Source organism: Erinaceus europaeus, chromosome 12 (assembly GCF_950295315.1).
Source record: "Erinaceus europaeus chromosome 12, mEriEur2.1, whole genome shotgun sequence".
In the NCBI taxonomy this organism is placed as follows: domain Eukaryota; kingdom Metazoa; phylum Chordata; class Mammalia; order Eulipotyphla; family Erinaceidae; genus Erinaceus; species Erinaceus europaeus.
The window spans coordinates 89289962-89313232 of NC_080173.1; positions in this window are offsets into that span (position 1 = coordinate 89289962).

A 23271-nucleotide genomic window follows, 5' to 3' on the forward strand; every position below is an offset into this window, starting at 1 on the left:
GCCTCTGCTTCTGTGATGACTCTATTTTACTCCCAAGCTTGCACCCCCTATGTAAGCTTGTACTGTCCCTTTGTCCAGAGTCAGAGTTATCAGAAAGATCTGATCTCCTGTCCTACACGTAAATAAAAGGCTCCTTTCTTCCTCCACCCACCTCAGCTTCAGTCCTCTTGATTATTAATAGAGTTCCTTAACAGACCTCGAAAGTCCTTGTGCATAAGCACGTACGTAGTACAAGCCTGTGTGGGTTCTCTCTGGCGTTCCTCTGTAAAATGGCAACATCTGCCTCTCCTCTTTTTCGCTAGTGTTTTCTGTATGTTTAGTATCTGCTCTAAAAGATCCTATAAGTTCCTTCGAGGTGATTCCTCCCTCCTTGTTAGCTATAGTCTATTGGAAATATCATTAGGTTTATCCATAATTGATTTCTTCCTGGTAAACACACAGGCTTCTGAAAAGAGCTGGTGTTCTGCATCCGGATGGTGGCTCTGTGAGATAAGCATGAAGCTCTGGCTACTGGTGTTGCTTTGGTTTTTTTGTTTATTTGTTTGTTTTGTTTTTATAACACTCCCAAGTCTCATCTTCTGAATTTCTTTCAACCCTATATGGCCCTAACATCCCTTGTGCCAGAATTGGATTTGATCAGAGTTAGTCAGAATTGGGTGCCATTTCCTTTAACTGGGGACTCTAACACCCAAGATATGTAAACCTGGTCCTAATGGTGGCACTTTGTTAATTAATCCAAAATTTTATTGATTTCAGAGTAAGGACCTTCGAGGTCACAGAACATTCCAATTTTTTGTTTGTTTATTTTGCTTTTATTATTGAAATAGTAGCAACTGAGAAGTGAGACACAGACTCACTTCCCAAAGTCCCATGGCTATACGTGACAGAGCAGGGACTGAATTCTGGGCTCCTGTTGAGTTTACTCTTCTACCTCCTACCCAAATATATCTCAACTTGATCCTCATGACCAGTCAGACAGACCCTTTGGTTTGTGACAAGGGAGAGCATTCACAAGTGTAACTCTCAGCAGTGTGGACTGGCTGGGGACTTATGTTGTGTATATATGTGTGTGTGTGTGTGTGTGTGTGTGTGCATGTGGTAGCAGAGGAGTAATAATTACCTGAGTTTTGAGGAAGAGAAGTACATTTAAAAAAATATCACCTTCACCTGCCCTTCTGCTCCGTCAGAGGGTTCCATTCCAGTTCACAGTCATCAGAAGCAGCATATAATAAGAACACATTAATATAAATGGGAAATAAATAAGCAATAACCACAACATGCACACCTCAGAATCACCTTGGAAGAAAGTCCTTAGGATCCCCCAAGGGTTTGTGGAGGGAAGCAGGACTGGAGCCTGCCCTGAGACATTCTTCTTTCCTCCATCTTATTTTCATTGAGCTTGAAAGCCTCCATTCCACCACACCCAGGCCTCTTCTCACCCTCCCTTCCCACTACCACCACAACACACACACACACAACTCTGCAAATACTGTCTCTGATACTCCTCACTTCCTAGACAGGAACCTGTCCTCTGACATTCACCAGGGCCCTGGGTGGGTCCTTCCTCCTGTGAGTGGCCTCACTAACAAGGATGACATTTCTACTTCCCCTCCTGTTGGCTTTGTCTTCCTGCAACCTGGTCTCCTGGGATACCTAATTAAAAAGTGCAGTCACCAATAGTCCTGGTAGGAGCTGAATATTGTATTTCCATGAGGAAAAAAAAATAACAATGCCACCATATTGGTCGTGGAGGCCTGTATTCCACAGAGGAACGTGGCCCACACCCAACAGCCCGTGTTGGCGGGCAAGAAAGCACCACCCCTGCAAGTCTTTAAGGACAGCGTGCAGGTGTTTTTTTTTTTTTTTTTTGCAATAAACCTGACAGAATTTGTCTGTTTAACTGATTGATTTATTAAGCGTCAGCTGCCATCTCTGTGCTGGGCACCACAACAGGAAGTGAAGTTGCATGAATGATCAAGATGGCGGAGAAGGGTGAGGTCTCTGCTCTCAAGGGTCCAGTTGTACAGAAGCTCTGTTGTTTGTGGGTTTCACAGCATTGCTTTTTTTGTCTCTTGATAATCATACCTGAATTCCCTCTTAAGGATGCTTACTCCCACTTTTTTCTTTATTTTTAAAATATTTTATTTATTTATTAATGAAATGATAAGAGAAAGAACCAGACATCACACTGGTACATGTGCTGCCTGGGGTTGAACTTGGGACCTCACTCACGCTTGAGAGTTCAGTGCTTTATCCACTGTGCCATGTCCCAGATCACCTCCCACTTTCTATTTATAAAGATTTTTTTTAAATTTGTTTATTTATTTTTGTGGAGCTGGGGATGGCTCATGTATGATTTCAGCACTACTAGATTGCTATTTCATTCAGTTAGAGTCAGTGAGAGAGAGAAAGACATCACAGCTCCCAAACTTCTCCCATTGTCTTGGTACTTCCATGTGTGTGGAGGCTCCAACATAGGCAGCGCACTGGCCAAGGCTCATGATTTCTCTTTGCTACCACCTAGGGACAGCCTGCTTGAGAATGAAGCCAGAACAGAGGCGTAGATATGCTAGCTAGTTGGGGTTAGTCAGAATTCTGGAGCATCTATGTTTAGGTCTGTGAATGTTGCAGTTACACAAGGAATCAATTTTCTGTTTCCTCTCCATAAACTATTTAGAGATGGGTTTCTGTCCTTTATAATGAAGGGGTCAGGTGGTGGCTCACCAAGTTGGGTGCTTGTGTTACCATGACCAAGTCCTTGGTCCCCACCTGCAGGGGGGAGAAGCTTCATATGTGGTAAAGCAGGGCTGCAAGTCTCTCTCCTTTTAAATTTTTTAAAAATATTTATTTATTCCCTTTTGTTGCCCTTGTTTTATTGTTGTAGTTATTGTTGTTGTTATTGATGTCGTCATTGTTAGATAGGACAGAGAGAAATGGAGAGAGAAGGGGAAGACAGAGAGAGGGAGAGAAAGATAGTCTCTTTCTTGTGAAGCGACTCCCCTGCAGGTGGGGAGCAGGGGGATCGAACCGGGATCCTTATGCAGGTCCTTGCGCTCTGTGCCATATGCGCTTAACCCACTGCGCTACTGCCCAACTCCCTCATTTTTAATTTTTAACTTTATTTATTTTGATAGAACAGAGAAAAAAATGATAAGAAGTGAGGTGGCACACCTAGTTGAGTGCACATGTTACAGTGCACAAGGACCCAGGTCTCCACTTTGCAAGTGGTAAAGTAATGCAGCAGGTGTCTCTCTTTCTCTGTATCTCCCCCACTCTTTCAATTTCTGCCTATCTCTAGCTAATGCAAAAGATAATATATTTTTTCATTAGAGAAAAAAGAGGGGGTCAGGTGGTAGCACAGCAGTTTAAGCGCAGGTAGTGCAAAGTGCAAGGACCAGCTCAAGGATCCTCATTCAAGCCCTGCTCCCCACCTGCAGAGGAATAGCTTCACAGGTGGTAAAGCAGGTATGCAGGTGTCTGTCTTTCTCTCCCCCTCTCTGTCTTCCCCTCCTCTCTCCATTTCTCTCTGTCCTATCTAACAATGACATAAATAACAACAACAATAACTACAACAACAATAAAAACTAACAAGGGCAACAAAAGGGAAAAAAATATATATATATATATATGAGAGAGAGAGAGACACCTGCAATTTGTGAAGCTTGTGAAGCTTCCCCACAGCAGGCAGAGACCACGGGCCTGAACCCAGATCCTTGCTCACGGTAACATGTGTGCTTAACCAGGTGCACCTCCACCTGGTCCCAATTGCTCCCTTCCCTTTCAACTTCTCTCTGTCTCTATCTTAACAAAAGGTCCTCGGATGATGGATTTGTCATGCAGGTACTGAACCCCAGCAATGAACTTGGTGGTAAAAGAAAAGAAAGAAGAGAAAAAGAAAAGGAAAGAAAGAAAGAAAGAAAGAAAGAAAGAAAGAAAGAGAAAAGAACAAAAAATGTGGGGCAGATCATTCTTTTACATTGTGTAGCTGTTGCTGGACTAACTATTCCTAGACATATCTTCTAATTATTTAAGAATTCTGGGAGAAAAATGAAACATGTCCATACAGCATCTACATCAGTGCTTCAAAAACCTGGAAGTTCATCAGACTCACTTAAGGGAAATGAAAAGAGAGATAAACCCCCAACTCTGACCAAATGTATCTCAAGGTGCAGTGCTGAGGGAGGAAAAAATTATCTTTCTATACACTTCTAAATCCCATGTCTAGGAAGTGATGAAATTAATAGATGTATCAAGTGGTTTTTATGAGTGATTTCACATAGTTTTACAAAAGTATAAGATTTCACGGGTATAATTTCATAGCCATAAATGGTATGTGTATGTCACCACACCCTCCACCAAACTGTTGTGCCCCACCCCAACCCTGACAATCACCACAGTTCTCGCAGTCCAAGGCACAGACTAGTTAACCTTTTTTCCCAAGTTCAATTGTTTTAGTTATCTGTACTCTACATATGACCAACCATCCCATAGTTGTCCTTTACTTCTTAACTTATTTCCATTAACATAGTCACCTCCATTTTTATTATTTTGTTATAAATGATACATACAGTCTCCTCTTTTTTATTGCATAATAATTTTCCACTGAAAATAGATTCTCTACTTTTTTTTTTTTTTTACCCAACCACCTGTTGGCCATTTAGGTTGCTTCTACATTTTGGCGATTGTAAATAGTGCAGTTATGAAATAGAAGAACATATGTCCTTTCACATTTGTATTCCCATATCCTTTGAATATATGTCTAAAAGTGGTACATCATAAAATATTTCCATTTTTATTTGTTTCAGGATTCTCCATACTGGTTTCCATAGAGGCTGCACCTGTTTACCTAACCACTAGCAAGTTCATTGGGTTCCTTTTCCTCCAAATCCCAATCAGTATTTGTCAATTCTTTTTTTTTGTTGATGTGAGTCATCCTCATAGGGGTAAAGTGGTATCTCAATGTGGTCTTAGTTTGCAATTCCCTAAGAACAGGTGGTGTGGAACATTGTGTGTGTGTGTGTGTGTGTGTGTGTGTGTGTGTGTGTGTGTGTGTGTGTGTGTAGTATTTGAATGTTTTCTTTGGAGCCCTCTCTATTCAGATCTTTTGCCTGCTTTTAAAAAAAAATTGTTTCTTTGTTGTTGAATTGTTTTTGACTTTTTCTCCTTTTCCCTCCAGGGTTATCACTGGTGTTTGTTAGAAGCAATAGCTTTAGAATTGTTTTAAGTATAAGTTTTAAGTATAGTTGCTTTTCTGCTTGCGGTGTGAGATGGAAAATTCCTTGCCCTTTCCCACTGAAAAACAGGACCTAATCATTAAAGGCCATCGGTTGTTTTGCTGGTTGCTTGAAGGACCCTGCATAGGGGCAAGCCTTATCAGGGCCTTTGCACAGGGTTTGAGGAATGCTGTTTACCGGATGGTTGCAGCAGAAGGCCGGATGGTTATAGCAGATGGCGGGAGGATGTGGTGACCCCACTCTGGCTAGGTCCTATTGGTTTGATTTATGGTGTGATGTTTGAAATAAGCCCGTGCTTTGCTTTGAGTGGACCCCGCGCTTTGCTATGTTTGAAATGATTGGAGTCCGTGCTTTTTATGGCATTTTATTGGTTGTAGAGTGATAAGATTGTACACCCCCCTCCCTGAGTGTATTCTGAATTCCTATAAACTGTGTGGTTTGAGCCTTGTTCAGGGTCAAGCTGGTAGACTGCTGTCAGTCACCACTGGGCCCGGATTTGAATTTGTGAATAAACATCTTTTGCTTCCTTGCAGTGGATGGTGGTTTGATTTCTACTCGCTAACATTTGGAGGCCCCAGTGAGATTTACTTGAACGATCGGTGAAGCTTTTGCCCGGTGCCGGTAAGTCAGGCCTGATTTTATTTTATTTATTTATTTTTTTTGTGCACGGTACCGTTTGTGTGTCCCTGCAGGGCTTGGGGGTCTGTGGATTGTGGGACGCCGCGTTGAAATCCCAGACCGCAGCATTGGGAAGTGATGACTTCCAGGCTGCTTGGGTCCAGGATCTGAAACAGGGTCCTGATGAGGATCTGAAACAGGGTCCGAACACCAGGGTCTGAAATAGGGCCATGAAGAAGGTGTGTGTGAGCTGCATCACACTATAGCTAGGTGAGGCCCAGTACTGAAGTTTGATGAACTGTAGGGCCACAGACTGACAGGTCAGGCACCAGCACATAACCAGGTCAGGCAGGAGGACTGAGGTCCTCGCTCAGTCAGGGGACTGAGGTCAGGTGCTGGTTCGATGGTATTGCAGCTGCCAACAAGAGCTGCAATGGGGAACCACACCGCCCAGGGGGTCTAGGGGCTTTTTGTGGCAGGATTAGCTCCTAGTGTCTGGCTCTGCTGCTGGCAGCGACCCTGGGGGAGGGGGAGCCTGTCGTGGCAGGACCAGCTCCTCCTCTCTGTGTCTGTGTTTCTCTACTGTTTGGTCTCTGTTCTTCTCTCTACTTTGGCAATTCGCGAAAAGGTTGACCTTGTGAGTGAAACTGATGGAGTCTGGCCGGAGCTACTCTCCGGTGACCCCTGAAAGCCTGACTTGTGACACCTTAGTAGCAGCGGCCAGATAGGTAATCGCCCCCTCTTGCCTGAATGAATGGTCTGTTGCGAATGTTTGTGTGTGTGTTGTGTGCCTCACGGTCAATAGACTATGGGGCTTGATTGGGCTCTAACCTGCGTGTGTGTGGAGTCGTTTCAGCTCAGTGGAGATTCTCAATTTATTGAGACCGGGGCTGGTGATAATACGGCTACTCCTAAGCTAAGATTCCTTAAGGCTCTGTGAGGGGCCTGGCCAGGCGAGCACAGCTGATTGCCTGTCCCCCCATGGGGGGGCAGTTCTTTTTCCAATTTCTAATAAATTTTTTGAATCTGTGTTTGTGTGTCCGTATGTTTAAGCGTCAAGCAAGCTGGAGTCCTCATCGACCGAGGCTCTGTGCAACCCCAGTAAAGGAGAAGGTTCTAAGTGGACACCCTTTGGGTTAGTTGAGGAAGTGCGGGAGAGTGAAAGGGACCCTGGGGTTGATTGCTGGAGTCATTGTTGTACTGTTTGTCTTTCTTCTGTTTCATTTGACAAAAAGATGGGGCAGAGTCAGTCCAAGAACTGCCAACCCACCCCCCTTGAATGTTTAACTAAAAATTTTTCAGATTTCTCAAAGCGAGATGCTGGGTACGGAGCCCAGGTGGATGTCTTCACACTGAGGAAGTTCCGTGAAAGGGAGTGGCCAACCTTTGATGTCGGCTGGCCTGAGATGGGGAGTTTCGACCTGAGAAAGTGCACGGCAGTGCACAGTGTGATCTTTGGGGACCCTGGGCACCCAGACCAGATGCCATACATTGAGATCTGGATGGGTATTGTTCAGGACCAGCCAAAGTACTTGTGGGAATGCCGGGGTGACCCCAGAGGGAAGAAGAAGGCTAAGAGCAGATCGAGAGTGTTTGTGGTCGAGAGTAAGCAAAGAGGCAGGCTTCCCCAGAGACCTACCACTCCAGTCCTCCCCGGAGCCCCCGAATCCCCTCTGTGACTAAGGAAGTGGAGGAACAAGACCCCTCCTCCTTATGCCGGCTCCCCAAGGGCCACCGCCCCGAGGAGACCCTCCAGGTGCCTGATTCCACCTCTGGGTCCCCACCAGGAGTTCTGAGCCCACCTCATACTAGAGCAGGGACTGCTTTTGGATCAGGACCTGCACCAGTCGGGACTTTTCCTTTGCGGGAAGTAGGAGAATTAGATGTAGGAGGATGGCCACTGAGGACTTATGTCCCCTTTAGCACTTCTGATTTGTACAATTGGAAAAACCAGAAACCTCCTTTTTCTGAGGACCCAGAGGGGGTGGCAACCCTACTTGAGTCAGTTTTTTATACTCATCAACCCACTTGGGATGATTGTCAGCAACTGCTGAATACCCTATTCACCCTAGAGGAAAGGGAGAAAATCAAATTAGAGGGAAAGAAGCAGGTCCGGGATTACAGGGGAGAACCTGCCACTGACCAGGGCATGGTGGAGGAGGTATTCCCTCAATCCCGACCAAAGTGGGACCCCAACACGAGCGCCGGATATCAGGCCCTCACCAGGTGCCGCCAGACTCTATTAAGGAGTATCTGAGCCACGGCCTGGAAACCCACTAATTTATCTAAGGTGACTGAGTGTAGGGCACAGGCAGGGCACAGACGAGAGTCTGACTGCCTTTTTGGAGAGGTTATGCCAGGTGTATCGGACCTGGATGCCCATAGATCCCAGGGCCCCCGAGAATGCACAGGCAGTCACCCTCCAGTTTGTGGCCCAATCCACCCCAGATATTAGAAAGAAGTTACAGAAGTTAGAAGGCTTTGAGGGGAAGTCTCTCTCTGAATTGTTGGTAGTAGCCCAGAAAGTTTTTGAAAATAGGGAAGACCCGGCGAAAGCCACTTTAGAATTGAACAAGAAGATGGCAAAGGTCCTCCTATCCAGGGAAACAGGATGTAGGGAGGACAGAAGAGGACCCAAGAGAGAGAGAGGGCAGATAAAAGGCAGAGGTAAGCCCCTAGGAGGGCTAGGAAGGTATCAGTGTGCACTGTGTAAGGAAGAGGGACACTGGAAGAAGGAATGCCCAAAGCTGAAGGAAGAATAAAGAAGAAGGAAGGAGGAAGCACCTCTGGTGCTTGAATTAGATTGAGGAAGTCAAGTCTCCTCCAACCCCCAGGAGCCTAGGGTAAAACTCTCGTTAGGGGGAAAATCAATTGACTTTTTGGTGGATACTGGGGCCACCCATTCAGTACTTCAGCAACCAATTGGACCCACAGGGAAAGACAAGATTAAAATTATAGGGGCCACCGGGGAAGCAAGGAGTTATCCAAAGTCTGTAGGATGAGTCGCTGGCCCCGGTCTAGAGACCATTACCCACTCCTTCCTGGTAATTCCCGAATGTCCTAAGCCACTGCTGGGGAGGGATCTCCTACAGAAACTACAGGCCACCATTTCCTTTGATGCCAACGATGGACCAACAGTTCAAGCAGGTGGGCGGATCCTGCTTACCATGCCCACAAAGGAAGAATACCACCTCTATGAAACCCCAAAGGATGCAGGTAATCAGGACTTGTTAGCACTGTGGAAGCAGGAAATCCCGAAAGTATGGGCCGAGACTAACCCCCCAGGGCTGGCCAAGCATGTGACTCCCATAGTAGTCCAACTAATCAGTTCAGCCACCCCGGTTCACGTCTGACAGTGCCCCATGAGCCGGGAGGCCCAGTATGGTATCAGTAGTCATATTCGACGCCTGAGGGAGGCTGGCATCTTGGTACCCTGCAAATCGGCACGGAACATGCCCCTCCTTCCAGTTCGAAAGCCTGGGATGAATGACTTCAGACCAGTGCAGGACCTGCGTGAGGTAAACAAGAGGGTGGAGACTATTCATCCTACAGTCCCCAACCCCTACACTCTCCTCAGTCTCCTGCCTCCCGATCAGACATGGTACAGTGTCTTGGATTTGAAGGATGCTTTCTTCAGTTTTCCCCTAGCCCCACAGAGTCAGCCTATCTTTGCCTTTGAATGGACAGACCCCGAAGAAGGTGAGTCAGGACAATTAACTTGGACCCGACTTCCCCAAGGTTTTAAGAACTCTCCCACCTTGTTCGATGAAGCTCTTAGCAAAAACTTGCTGACATTCCAAGGCGAACACCCCGAGTGCAGCCTTCTGCAGTATGTGGATGACCTGCTCGTTGCTGCCCCCTCTAGGAAAGACTGTGAAACAGCAACCAGGGACCTGCTCGAGGTACTGGGAAACTTGGGGTACAGGGTATCCGCCAAAAAGGCTCAGTTGTGTACTCAGGCGGTAACCTACCTGGGCTATCAGATCAAGGAGGGGAACGAGCCCTGTCTGAGGGAAGGATCCAGACCGTCTTGAAGATCCCGACCCCCACTTCAAAGAGACAGGTCCGAGAGTTATTGGGATCAGTGGGCTACTGTAGGCTATGGATCCGAGGGTTCGCCGAGCTAGCAAAACACCTCTACACAGCCACTGGCAGAGGCGATACACCTTTGAGATGGACTGAGACAGAGGAAAGGGCTTTCCAGGCATTAAAGAAATCTCTGGTGAGTGCCCCTGCCTTGAGTCTCCCCGATCTTAACAAACTGTTCCAGCTATTTGTAGCAGAAAGTGCCAGTGTGGCTAAGGGGGTACTCACTCAAACTCTGGGACCCTGGAAGAGGCCTGTTGCCTACCTGTCTAAATGGTTGGACCCAGTAGCAGCAGGTTGGCCGGGGTGCTTGAGGACAGTGGTAGCAGCTGCCCTACTAGTGAAAGAGACTACCAAGCTGACTTTTGGGCAGACCCTAGAAATTGCCATGGTCCACAACCTGGCCAGCCTACTTCATTCCCCTCCAGACCGGTAGATGACCAACTCTCGGGTCACCCATTATCAGGTACTGTTGCTGGACCCACCTCGCATTACTTTTAAGCAGACTGCAGCTTTAAATCCAGCCACCCTGCTCCCCAACCCAGAAGAAGATGTCACCCATGATTGTGGAGAAATCTTGGAAGTCCTGACCTCGTTGAGAGCTGACCTTATGGACGTCCCACTGCCGGATGCACAGGGAACCTTCTACATGGATGGAAGCAGCTTTGTGGAGGACGGTGTACGGTACGCAGGCACTGCGGTAGTCATGAACCGGGAGGTCCTGTGGGCTGAATCTTTGCCACAAGGGACATCAGCCCAAAAGGCGGAGCTAATCGCCCTTACTCAAGCACTCAAGTGGGGAGCAGGGAAGAAGGTGAATATATATACCAACAGCAGGTATGCCTTTGCCACTGTCCATGTTCATGGGGCTCTGTACCAAGAGAGAGGACTGTTGATGGCTGGAGGAAAAGCTATCAAGCATGCCCAAGAAATACTAGCCCTGCTAGCGGCTGTTTGGGGGCCAGAGAAAGTTGCTGTCATCCACTGTAAGGGACACCAGAGAGATGACTCAGAAGTCTTGTGGGGCAACCAGTTGGCCGACAAGATGGCCCGGGAGGTGGCCCAAAGACTAGTGGGGACCCAGGCCCAGCTGGTGGTGGCTATGCCGGAAGAAATAGCTAAAGGACAGAGACCAGAGTACTCGAAACAGGAAGAGGAGATGAGCTGGAGACTTGGGGGAAAACCCAACGAGGAGGGATGGATCATCCTCCTGGATGAAAGAATTCTACTGCCTCAGCCTCTGGGAAGACAGGTGGTCACTCAGATGCATCAAGGTACCCACTGTGGGGGAAACAAATTTGCTGAACTCATCAGTAAATTTTATTTGATAGTTGCTTTGCACAGAATCTCCCAGAGTGTGGCAGGTCGCGGTGCTACGTGTGCCAGAGTCAACGCTAACCCAGTACAAGTGAAAGGACCTGGAACCCAGTGGCGAGGAGCGGAACCTGGAGAGCACTGGGAACTGGACTTCACTGAGATGCCTGCGACTTGAGGAGGATATAAGTATCTCTTAGTTATGGTAGATACCTTTTCAGGATGGGCTGAAGCTTTCCCAACTAAGAAAGAGACTTCCCAGGTAGTGGTGAAACAATTGGTCTCTGAAATTATCCCCAGGTTTGGGCTCCCTTATTCACTAGGGTCAGATAATGGCCCGGCATTCATTGCCAAGGTCACCCAACAATTGGCTGAAACTTTAAAAATTAAGTGGAAGTTACATTGCATTTACCGCCCCTAGAGTTCGGGGCAAGTAGAAAGAATGAATAGGACTATTAAGGAAAGTTTAACCAAGTTAAAAATAGAGACTGGCGGGGACTGGATTTCTCTTTTACCCTTTGCTTTGCTTAAAAGTAGGAATACCCCATATGTGTCTGGATTTACCCCATTTGAAATTGTGTATAGTAAACTGCCAACCCTGGTGCCCCAGGTTGAGACTGTAAAGTTGGCTGAAGTAGCACGGGGCAGTCTCCTCAAGTCTTTACAGGCCTTACAGGTGGTGCGAGGTAAGGCCAGAGCCACTGTCCAGGATGCAAAGCCTGGGACCCAGAGGGAGGAGAACTGAGACAGAGCCCCCCTGTTTGAGCCTGGTGACTCCGTGCTGGTGAAGAAGCTACATCCTGATCACCTAGAGGCCTGGTGGGAAGGACCATACACCGTGATCCTGAGCACACCGACTGCAGCAAAGGTCATTGGGAAGCGCCACTGGATTCATCACACCTGCCTGAAGAGGTCTGCTGCTGACACACCCAGAGCAGAGGACCCGAGAGGATGGCGTGCCGTGCCCACCAGAGATCCAATGAAGGTCTGGCTCGTCTCCTGTTGACCCTTGTGTTTTTGCTTTGCTCCGGCTCGGGTCTTCATGCTGCCCATCCCCGAGTGTCCTCACTGTTCATGTGGGAACTAAGGAATAAGGAAGGGAAGGTGATCGCCAACCAGCCAACTGCCGGGCAGCCTACATTCACCTTTGATTTGTGTGACTTGTTTGGTGCGGATTGGGATAGGAGGAATTGGACCAGCTAGATCACTACGGATAACGAGTGCGGCACCACTGATCGAGAGAGCCGCCTTTGGGACCAACCCTACTACGTCTGCCCTAGGGAAGACCGCCCTAGCGAATGCAGAGGAGAATCATATTTTTTCTGTGGACTGTGGGGGGAATGTTTGACAGCATCTCCATTGAGGGACATTGATAAACATTTGGAGTTCTCGAGGGTGACCCGCCCAGGCGCCGCGGATGGACAAGGTACCTGTAGCATAGGAGACTGTAACCCTGTAAAGTTGACAGTTAAGACTTGGCATGAAACTGACTCTTGGGTGGGAGGAAGAATGTGGGGCATCCTGATAGCATTCACAGGGAAGGATCCTGGTGCACTATTCACTATCCAATTGTGGGTGCTACCATGGACTCAGAATCCTATTGGGCCCTTGAGACCAATCATCTTAGGTAAGGACCCCCGACCCACTTCCCCTCCATCTTCAGGGATAGGGGGAGGGAATGAAACTGGCAGGAACCAGACTGACATTGTACCAAGTGGCACTAAGCTGACTGACACAGAATCCTTGCATCCCAGGGTGAAGCCACTAGTGAGAACTGTGGAATTAATGTATCACCTTTTGAATGAGTCTGACCCCAATGTAACTAGGGACTGCTGGCTGTGTCTACACCCTGAGACTCCTTATTATATAGGTGTGGCTGCCTCTGCGGGGATAGGTAGCCAGAAGGGGGACATCAGGAAGTTGACTTTATCTCTGACAATTCTAAAGGCCCAGAGTGTAAGTGGGGAGTGCAGCCCCACATGACCCTGGGGGATATTCAGGGAAAAGGAACTTGTGTTGTCTCAGCCAATTATAAATTGGACTTCTCCCTGTACAGGGGCAATTGCAACCAGAGTATTAAGAGTTAGTAAAACCCAGGAGTGGGTCACTCTCCTTAAATCCCCTGAGGGAACCTTGTGGGCCTGTACTTCAGGTATGACTCCCTGTATCACCCCTTATGGAATGAGTAAGGAGGACCTCTGTGTTTTGACCCACATTCTACCACATGTATACTATTCTCATGGTAAAGCACACCTTGAACGGCAAAGGACAGACCACCTTGGGCCAATAAGACAGAAGCGCACCCCGGTAGTAGTTCCCCTACTCGCAGGGGCAGCCATAGCGGGGTCAGTGGCAATAGGAGCTACGGCACTAGCTAAGGAAACCACTCTAGTACAACTAGATCAGCAGATCAATCAGGATATTATGACACTAGAGGGCACTATTTAATCCCTTGAAGGGTTGCTATCCTCCTTGACTGAGGTGGTCCTACAAAACTGTAGGGGGCTTGATTTGCTATTCATGAAACAGGGAGGATTATGTGTGGCCCTAAACGAGGCCTGTTACTTTTATGACAACCACTCTGGAATGGCGAGGAAGACTTTAAGTGAAGTTAAGAAAAGAATAGAGGACAGGGACAATCGTGTGAGGGACCTGAGCGAGAGCAGCTGGTTTACAAAGCTGTTCTCTTGGTCCCCTTGGTTGACGACACTGATTAGTTCCCTGGCAGGGCCTCTGATCACCCTGCTCCTAATTTTTGCTCTGGGGCCCTGTCTATGGAAGTCATTGATCTCCCTGATCTGGAGGCAATCTGAGAAGGTAATGCTCCTTAAGCCTGGATATACTGAAGTTAATTCAGAAGAAGAAGAAGATGATGAATCAAAGATTTGATCTCTAGCTAAGACTAGTGGGGAATGTTAGAAGCAGTAGCTTTAGAATTGTTTTAAGTATAAGTTTTAAGTATAGTTGCTTTTCTGCTTGCGGTGTGAGATGGAAAATTCCTTGCCCTTTCCCACTGAAAAACAGGACCTAATCATTAAAGGCCATTGGTTGTTTTGCAGGTTGCTTGAAGGACCCTGCATAGGGGCAAGCCTTATCAGGGCCTTTGCACAGGGTTTGAGGAATGCTGTTTACCAGATGGTTGCAGCAGAAGGCCAGATGGTTATAGCAGATGGTGGGAGGATGTGGTGACCCCACTCTGGCTAGGTCCTATTGGTTTGATTTATGGTGTGATGTTTGAAATAAGCCTGCGCTTTGCTTTGAGTGGACCCCGCGCTTTGCTATGTTTGAAATGATTGGAGTCCGCACTTTTTATGGCATTTTATTGGTTGTAGAGTGATAAGATTGTACAACCCACTCCCTGAGTGTATTCTGAATTCCTATAAACTGTGTGGTTTGAGCCTTGTTCAGGGTCAAGCTGGTAGACTGCTGTCAGTCACCACTGGGCCCGGATTTGAATTCGTGAATAAACATCTTTTGCTTCCTTGCAGTGGATGGTGATTTGATTTCCGCTCGCTAACAGTGTTTAGTGCCAGCACTATGAATTCATGGCTCCCAATGGCCTTTTTTTTTTTCCTTTTTCTTTTCTTTTTAAATTTTTTTAAAAAATTATCTTTATTTATTTATTGGATAGAGACAGTGAGAAATTGAGAGGGAAGGGGGAATGAAGAGGAAGAGAGACAGAGAGACACCTGGAGCAGTGCTTCACCATTTGTGAAGCTTTCCCTCTGCAGGTGGGGACCGGGGACTGGATCCTGGGTTCTTTCTTGTGCATTATAGCATGTGTGCTCAACCAGGTGTGCCACCACCTGGTCCCTCCTTTTTCTTTTCTTTTTTTTTTTAATTATTTTTTTCTATTTTATTTGACAGGACAGAGAAACTGAAAGAGGAGGGGGAGACAGAAAAGGACAAAGAAAGTTAGACACCTGCAGACCTGCTTCACCACTTGTGAGACAAGATGCTTAAATACTTTGCAGAAAGAAGACATTCTTGAAAATTTTGGTCTGGAAAACTAATTTAGTAAACTAAGCAGAGTATTTATTTATGCAGGAGATAGAATCCTAAAAACTTTGTAGTAAGACTATGGTTTCCCCCCTCCTAGTACAAGTATTGTATCCTTCACGTCGGATACGTAGTTTGTTTTTAAGAGGAAGAGGTAGTGAGGAACAGGGCTACTTTGGCTGTTTCTCAAAGGATATTAGTTAAAAAAAATAAAAGAGGGTGACCTGTCTTTGGCACTGACAGGCTTCTGTGAGTCACTTAAAATTTCCTCAGGTGATTCTGATGTGTATTCAGTTCGAGGATACTCTGAATCTGAAGGAAAGAACAAATAATAATGGGGAAATCCAGTACCTGGAATTCAAGCATCTCTGTAACTTGAGGTTGTCATTTATTAGGGGCATTGCTGGAGGGTTGGTTTAGTTATCTCGTGTGTGTGTGTGTGTGTGTGTGTGTGTGTGTGTGTGTGTATGTGTGGTAGGGGGGAGGGTGATGCTGAAGAAATGTCCTTCCCTCTTGTGACTCCAGTTGTGGATTGTCTGTTTTCTTAACATACCAAGACAGTCCTTCTTAATGGAGAAGGCCTGTGTTTCAGAATGTTTCTGTTCTCCTCCCAGAGTCAGGAGGATAACCTTTCTTGCCTATATTTTTGAGAATGTGGCACCCCTCCCCCCTTTTTGAGATAAACCCATGGAATTCTGACATAGAGCGCCATTCCTGGTTAACTCCCCAACTGCAGGTCCCTGGAACAAAGGTAAATTGATGGAGACTGAGTGATTTCAGAGTAAACAATAAGGGCTGGGTGGTGGTGCAAATGCAATGCAAAAAAAAAAAAAAAGCAAACAAAAACCAGTTGGGAGTAGGTAACATAATGGTCATGTAAAAAAGCCTTTTTTTTGCCTGAGGTTCCTAAGTCCCAGGTTCACCACCCCATCCCCACCCCCATCATCAGAGCTGAGCAGTGCTCTGATTTTTTTTTTCATGCAAAAGGGCCTAAGTTCAAGACCTCAGCCCTCACATGCAGGAAGAAAACTTCCTGAGTGGTGAAATAGGTAAATAAATCAAGTAAATAAAAGGGGGGGAAAAAACCCAACAAAATAAGCAATGCTTAAATTAGTCCATACTCAGCTTTCTGCTAGTCTTGCTAATGATCACCAGTGTTCTTGCCAGTTTGTGACTCAAAGGGCTTTTGCAACAGATAAGCAGATGTGATCTATAACTCTGTGGATTCTCGAATCTCTTCCAATTTTGAGCTCTCTCTCTCTGTCTCTCTCCCCCCTTTTTTTTGTCCTGTAACCTCAATAAATTCTTTGAATGCTGTCTGTTCATACCTCTCTCTCTTTTGTATGGCTACAGGGGTGCTCATTTCTTTTCCCATTTAGTATTGGATAAAGATAGAGAGAAACTGAAAGCGGAAGTGGAGATACAGAGGGAGAGAGGCAGAGAGACATCTGCATCCCTGTTTCAGCACAAGGCTTGAACCCTGGGTCCTTGCTCACTATAATGTGAGTATGTGGGATGCATTGGATCGACCTTCTCGTGGTGCATCCCTTGAGTACCCATTCATTGGGGAAACTGATGATCCTTCCTAGCCGACTGAATCCACATGGATTCCAGTCACTTTCAAAGCCAACAACAAGCAGCTCCTGACAGCTTTCAACCTGACCTGTTGACTGGCTATGGAAGAAGGGCAAACGCTAGAAGAAGATGTGAGTATGTGAGTGCGTAACCAGATGCGCCACCGCCTGGCCCCAAATGCTATTTTTTGTTTGTTTTTTTGAGTGTTGAAGTTTTAAACCGAGGTCACCTACTTTGCATGTAATACTAATTGATAATCTAGTGAGGTAGCTGTACTAGCTAAATTTGGAAACAGAGGCTCAGCCTTATTAATTAATTGTCTAAGCTCCTGCTATTGGTAAAGTGTGGCTCTCAAGCTGTATCCTAATTCTTGACCTTCCCTAGTCTATAGCGCTGCTAACAATTCTCACCAACTGCCTTTTGTTCTGAAGTCTATAGAAATGGAGGGAAGTTTACCTGCCAGGCAGTCGTATGATTGACTCAAGTGGTTAGCCTCTCACGTCATAGAAATTGACAAGCGTATTCCCAGGCAATACACATAAGGGCTTATGCAGCAGCACAGGGACTCTGCTAGGTGAGTCAGCACTTTTGTAGCCCTTGAGGTCATCCAATCAGAACCAAGCAGCTATGCAGGTCTTTATTTTTGCAGGTAGTTCATTGATACTTTTCACAGATACTTTTCATATATTCTTTTTTAATTTTTCAAACTTTACTTATTTATTGATTGGACAGAAACAAATCAAAAAGGGAGGGGGGAGGTAGGGAGACAGAGATGCCTGCAGTACTGCTTCACCACTTGCAAAACTTTCCCCATGTAGGTGGGGGTCCAGGGACTTGAACCTGGGCTGTTGTGCATTGTAACATATGCGTTCAACCAGGTGCACCGCCAGCTGGTCTGGGCTCTTTTTATGTTCTTCACCAGGCACCTTCAAGATGGGGGAACAGTTCACTGCCTGTCACCCCAGGACGGTCACATTAGTGGTCAACTTAGGCCTTTGTGCATGTGCTGGGTATTGGGAAAGTCCCGGGTGAAACTTAGGGTGCTAAATGAGGTCCACATTTCTGCATTTCAAAGATTGTATTTATTTATTTATTTATTTACTTACTTACTTACTTACTTACTTACTTATACAAGATAGAAAGAGAATAAAGTGAAAAAAGAGAGAATGAGAAGATGAACCTGAGTATCACTCTGGCACATGAGATGCAGGCATACAACTTGGGACCTCTTGGTTCCCAGTCCAGAATCATACTCACTGTACCACCTTCCAGGCACTGATGTCTCCATTTTAACACTAATATGTTAATAATTAGGAGGAAGGAGGCTAGGACCTATTCTCCCTTTAACTTGTCCCATAGAGGAATCTTGTCACTTGCTTACTTGTGGGACTTTTTGTGACTCTGCTTTTTACACTTGGAAGAAATAAAGACAGAGAGAGAAACTAACACTTGGAGAATCTATTCACTTAGCCAAGAAAAGAATTTCATTCTCTCTGTTCCAATTGCCATTATTTTGACATTTGAAACAGATTGTCCATTTACTGTGCCGATGTCAAGTTTTCTCTGATCATCTAGGCTCTCAGGTAATGGAACAGCAGTCTTCCTTCCTAAGGAAGGCTAGGTGAGTTGGTCTGACTTTTTCTTCTATTCCTTAATATCATATGACCTTGGAGTGACCAAACTTCTCTGAGACAGAATGTTCTCATCTATAAAATAATCCAGCCTCCTCACAAGGTGCTTGTAAATATAAAATACAGCTGACCCTTGAACAATAAGGTTAAGAACACAGATCAACTGTGTAGTTGAAAATCCATGTATGACTTCCGACTCTTCCAAAACTCAAATGCTAGTAGTCTGAGGTTGACTTAAAGGCTTACCAGCAACATCAATAGTTAATTAACACAAAGCTTGGATTTTATTCTGCATTATTATAATGAAGCTAGAAAAATTAAAATGTGAAGAGCATATACAACATATATGTATTTATTGGGGAAAAATGCTATCTAAGCAGACCCTTGCAATTCAAATGTTGCCCAAGGGTCAAGTATAAAATAATTTATGGAGGCAATCAATTGATATCAAACATCTATAAAGAAATGGTACAGTTTAACAAAGAGAAAAAATATGCTATGAGGAAAACTGGGAAGTGTTATGCATATAAAAAAAGAAAAAAGAAAGGGGGCTGGGTGGTAGCAAAAGGACCAGCATAAGGATCCAGGTTCGAGCCCCCGACTCCCCACCTGCAAGGGGTCACTTCACTAGTGGTGAAGCAGGTCTGCAGGTGTCTGTCTTTCTCTGAGCCTCTCTGTATTTCTCTCCTCTCTCCATTTCTCTCTGTCCTATCCAACAACAACAACATAAGTGGCAGCAATAACAATAATAATGACAACAACAACGGCAACAAAATGTGGGAAAAAAGGAAAGAAAAAAAACCAATAACCCAATAAAAAAGTGGATCAAAGAACTGAACAAGTAGATCTCTAAAGAACAGATACACATAGTCCACAGACATATGAAGAAATGCTCCATTGTGCTTATCACTAGAGAAATGCAAATCAAAACTGTAGTGAAGTTCCATCTCACACCCATGAGAATGACTTTCATCACAAAACAGGAAGTGACAAGTGTTGCCAAGGTTGTGGAAATCTGCTTCATTGCAGGTGGGAAAGATAAAGAGAGGAAGAGAGACACAGAGAGGAGAGACACCCACAGCAATTTTTTACCACCTCTGAAGTTTACCCCTTACAGGTGGATAGTAGAGAATTGAACCTGGGTCTTTACAAATAGTTACCTATGAATTCTACAGGATGAGCCACCACTTGGCCATTCTGTCCCTTTTTATAAGGAACACCATGAGTCATAGTGGGTTCAGACCTGCCCTAAGAGTTTCACTGGAATTTTTTTTTAATTTTTTATTTATAAAAAGGAAACATTGACAAAACCATAGGATAAGAGGGGTACAACTTTGCACAATTCCCACCACCAGATCTCATATCCCATCCCCTCCCCTGGTAGATTTCCTATACTTTAACTCTCTGGAAGTATGGACCCAAGATCATTGTGGGATGCAGAAGGTTGAAGGTCTGGCTTCTGTAATTGCTTCCTCGATGAACATGGGCATTGACAGGTCGATCCATACTCCCAGCCTGTCTCTCTCTTTCCCTAGTGGGGAAGGGCTCTGGGGAAGCAGAGCTCCAAGGTACATTGGTGGGGTTTTCTGTCCAGGGAAGTCTGGTTGCATCCTGCTAACATCGGGACCCTGGTGGCTGAAAAGAGAGTTAACATACAGAGCCAAACAAATTGTTGAACAATCATGGACCTAAAGGCTGGAATAGTGCAGATGAAGTGTAGTAGGGTCCTTCACTTTGTAGATAGCTAGTAGGCATATTTTAGTTATATTTCAAAGGGCTTGTATACTAGTGTTTTTTTGTTTGCCTGAGCCTGAAATCTGATATGCAGGTAGATCCAAGTTATTGTCTGGGGAGATGATGTCATGGCTGGGAAAAGGACCAGAAAGCTGGATCAGGGAAGAGAGTAGCTCCCCAATATGGGAAAGGGATATAAATATTGTTGACTGTAAACCCCATGGATTAGATGTGATCTGGGGCCCATAATTAGCTTAGGAGCCTGTGTGACCTCTGCATCCCTCTAGATCTGAGCTCACATTCTGTGGTCATGAGTAGGAACATTCCAAGCTGCCCCAGTATCAACCCATCTTCCTCAGGTGTAGCATAGAGTATGTTGTCCATCCTCCCTTCGGAAGATGGAACATTCTCTACCATTGTTGATCCAAGTTTAGGGCAAGGTCCTATGGGGGACCACACAGGGGTCTATTTTGTTGTTCCTGATAGAGATGACCAGTAACAATGGAGAGAGGGATTTATTTGAGTTCTACGCTTGTCAAATCTGTCTGGGAATTTCAGGACTCCCTGAATAGGGCCCCAGCTGCTGGAATGGCCTGATAGTGATTAAAGAGTCATCACTGAAGTATGCCAGTCTCTCTCTTCCTTATTCAGCTTTTGCAGTCCTTGCTTTGATACAGTTAGCTTTGGAGTGAGTGAGAGAACTGTGATAGGAAGTAGGTGAGGAGGGTATCTAAGTCTAAATGGAGGCTATTTCATTATGAACTTGATATTGACTCACTACAGACTATTGTGTACTTTTGCTTTCAGGTATGTATTTTGCCCTAATTTATGGATACATGTGAACATATGCCCTATCTAACAGGACCTGGCCTATATCTAGGTTTTGAGACTTTGTTAGGAAGTGAACGTTCTGGAATGGAATTAGAGACTACCATGAAAGGAAAGGTCTCACCCAAGTGATGAGGGTGAAGGGTTGGCAATCCATGCCTGACGTCTCTGTGCACAGTCTGAGGTGAAGCATGCTGAGATGGTAATCGTTGCATTGATTAGGTTGGAATCGGTGGATGCAATATCATTTGTTATGACTTGAGAGAAGCATGCAGGGAAGTGAGCCCCACCCCAGAGGTTCCAGGATTGGGAGAAACATAGGCTCTATAGAGGAAGTGGGAGATTCCTGTTGTCTTAGGGTTCAAGAAGACAATAGATAGTTATTTCAATAATCACATTGTTTGGCAATTGGGTTAGCTTTGAAGAATCCCTTTGTTAGGATTTTCTGTATCACACACACACACCCTCACCATATTTTATGTCCTTTGACATTGTTGGCATATAGCTGTGCCACCAGTTGCTTTTGTTCTCCCTGGACTAAGCTTTTAAGAGAGTCAACATATCAAAGCCTCAGCCTATGTATTAAAAAGACTCAGTCTGCGCTTTAAAAAGTTTAAGACATTCAATCAGTTTTTCCCCTCTCATATTACTTAGTGATTTATATGACTACAAATTAATAGGAGTGCACATAAACACCATTCCCTCCACCAAAAGACTGTGTCCCATCCCTTCTTCCTCCCACCCCATGAAGCTGAACATCCACCCTCACCTTCCACCCAGGCTTTTTACTTTGCTGCCCTACTTCACTGGAGCTTAATTACCTCTGTAAAGATCATTGAGACAAAGTCACGTTTGGAAGTGGGAATTAGAGTGGAGGGTGGGGGAAGGAAACTCCCTTGCAGGTAACACAACTCTGCAGTTATTTCTATCCTATTTTGCTCTCTGCCAGTGTTAAGTTTGAACAGTTTCCAAATTATCTGCAAAACTCAGTCACCTGCTCTACACTGTTTCTTTCTTTTTTTCTTAAAGTTTGTCTTGATTTAGTCTCTGTTCTTGGACTATCATTACCTTTTCTGAGTCCTTCTTGATCCACTGAGGGGGAGATTTTTATCATTAGTTGGCTGTTCTCAGCTTCTTGCTCTGCTTGTCTTGGCTTTGGGATGAATTCCAAAAATAATTCTTCATAACCTGTAATTTTATCTCCACATTGTCTTTTGTTTTTCTTCACATTGCTGGAACCATGACAGGAGATTCTCAGAGTAAGTCCGACCAGCATATATTCATGACAACTACAAAAAGGCTATTTTATCTTTAGGCAGATGCATCTGTAACTTTGCATCTCTTAGTACTTTTGGACATAACAGTGCATTATATATAAAAATTACTTAAATGCTATATCTGTGCATGCTTAGGCTTTACAACATTTCAATAAATAAATATTGAACATCTATTATGCTTTTCAGATGACTCTTATCTAGTAGAGAAAATACTTGTGTATACCTATTAATAAATGTGATTTTTCAAATGATAGATTAAAAAATGCTTTGGAAGCTCATGTTCCTATGTTTTGAATTTTAGTGAGTCCTTAGAAGTTATTTTTTTCTCCAGGTTTTATCATGGTTCACATTATTAGTGATTTGACTTCATAGCTTTTCAGTTCACAGAGGCAATATTCTGTCCTCTGAGGATACTCTGAAGCTTTCTGGTACTCTGGGAACCCCTGCAGTCTCCCCTGTCTGAGCCTGAGTCACCCTCTTTTGAGGATGTCTTCCTATCAAACTAGTGGCTTTTAAAAAATTTTAATTTCTTTATTGGTGGATTAATGGTTTACAGTCGACAGTAAAATACAATAGTTTGTACATGCATAATATTTCTCAATTTCCACTTAACAATTCAATACCCACTAGGTCCTCCTCTGTCATCATGTCTCAGGACCTGAACCCTCCCCCACCCCAGAGTCTTTCACTTGGTTGCAAAACACAAAACCCAGTTCAAGTCCTGCTTAGTGTTTTCCCCTCTTCCTCTTCCTCCTCCTCCTCCTTCGAAATTGTGCAGATGCAGTCACATCTGCCATGTTGCCCCCTCAGGCTATCGCTAGTTCCCACGAGAGTTGGGACATTCTCAGAGAGCCTGTTCCACCATGTTGTGCCCTCAGGGTATTGTCAATTCCCTGCGATAGTTGGAGTGCTTTGGTTACTCCTCCCCCTTCCCATTCTCGTGAGAGCTATTCCCATAAAATCCCTTCTTCTTCC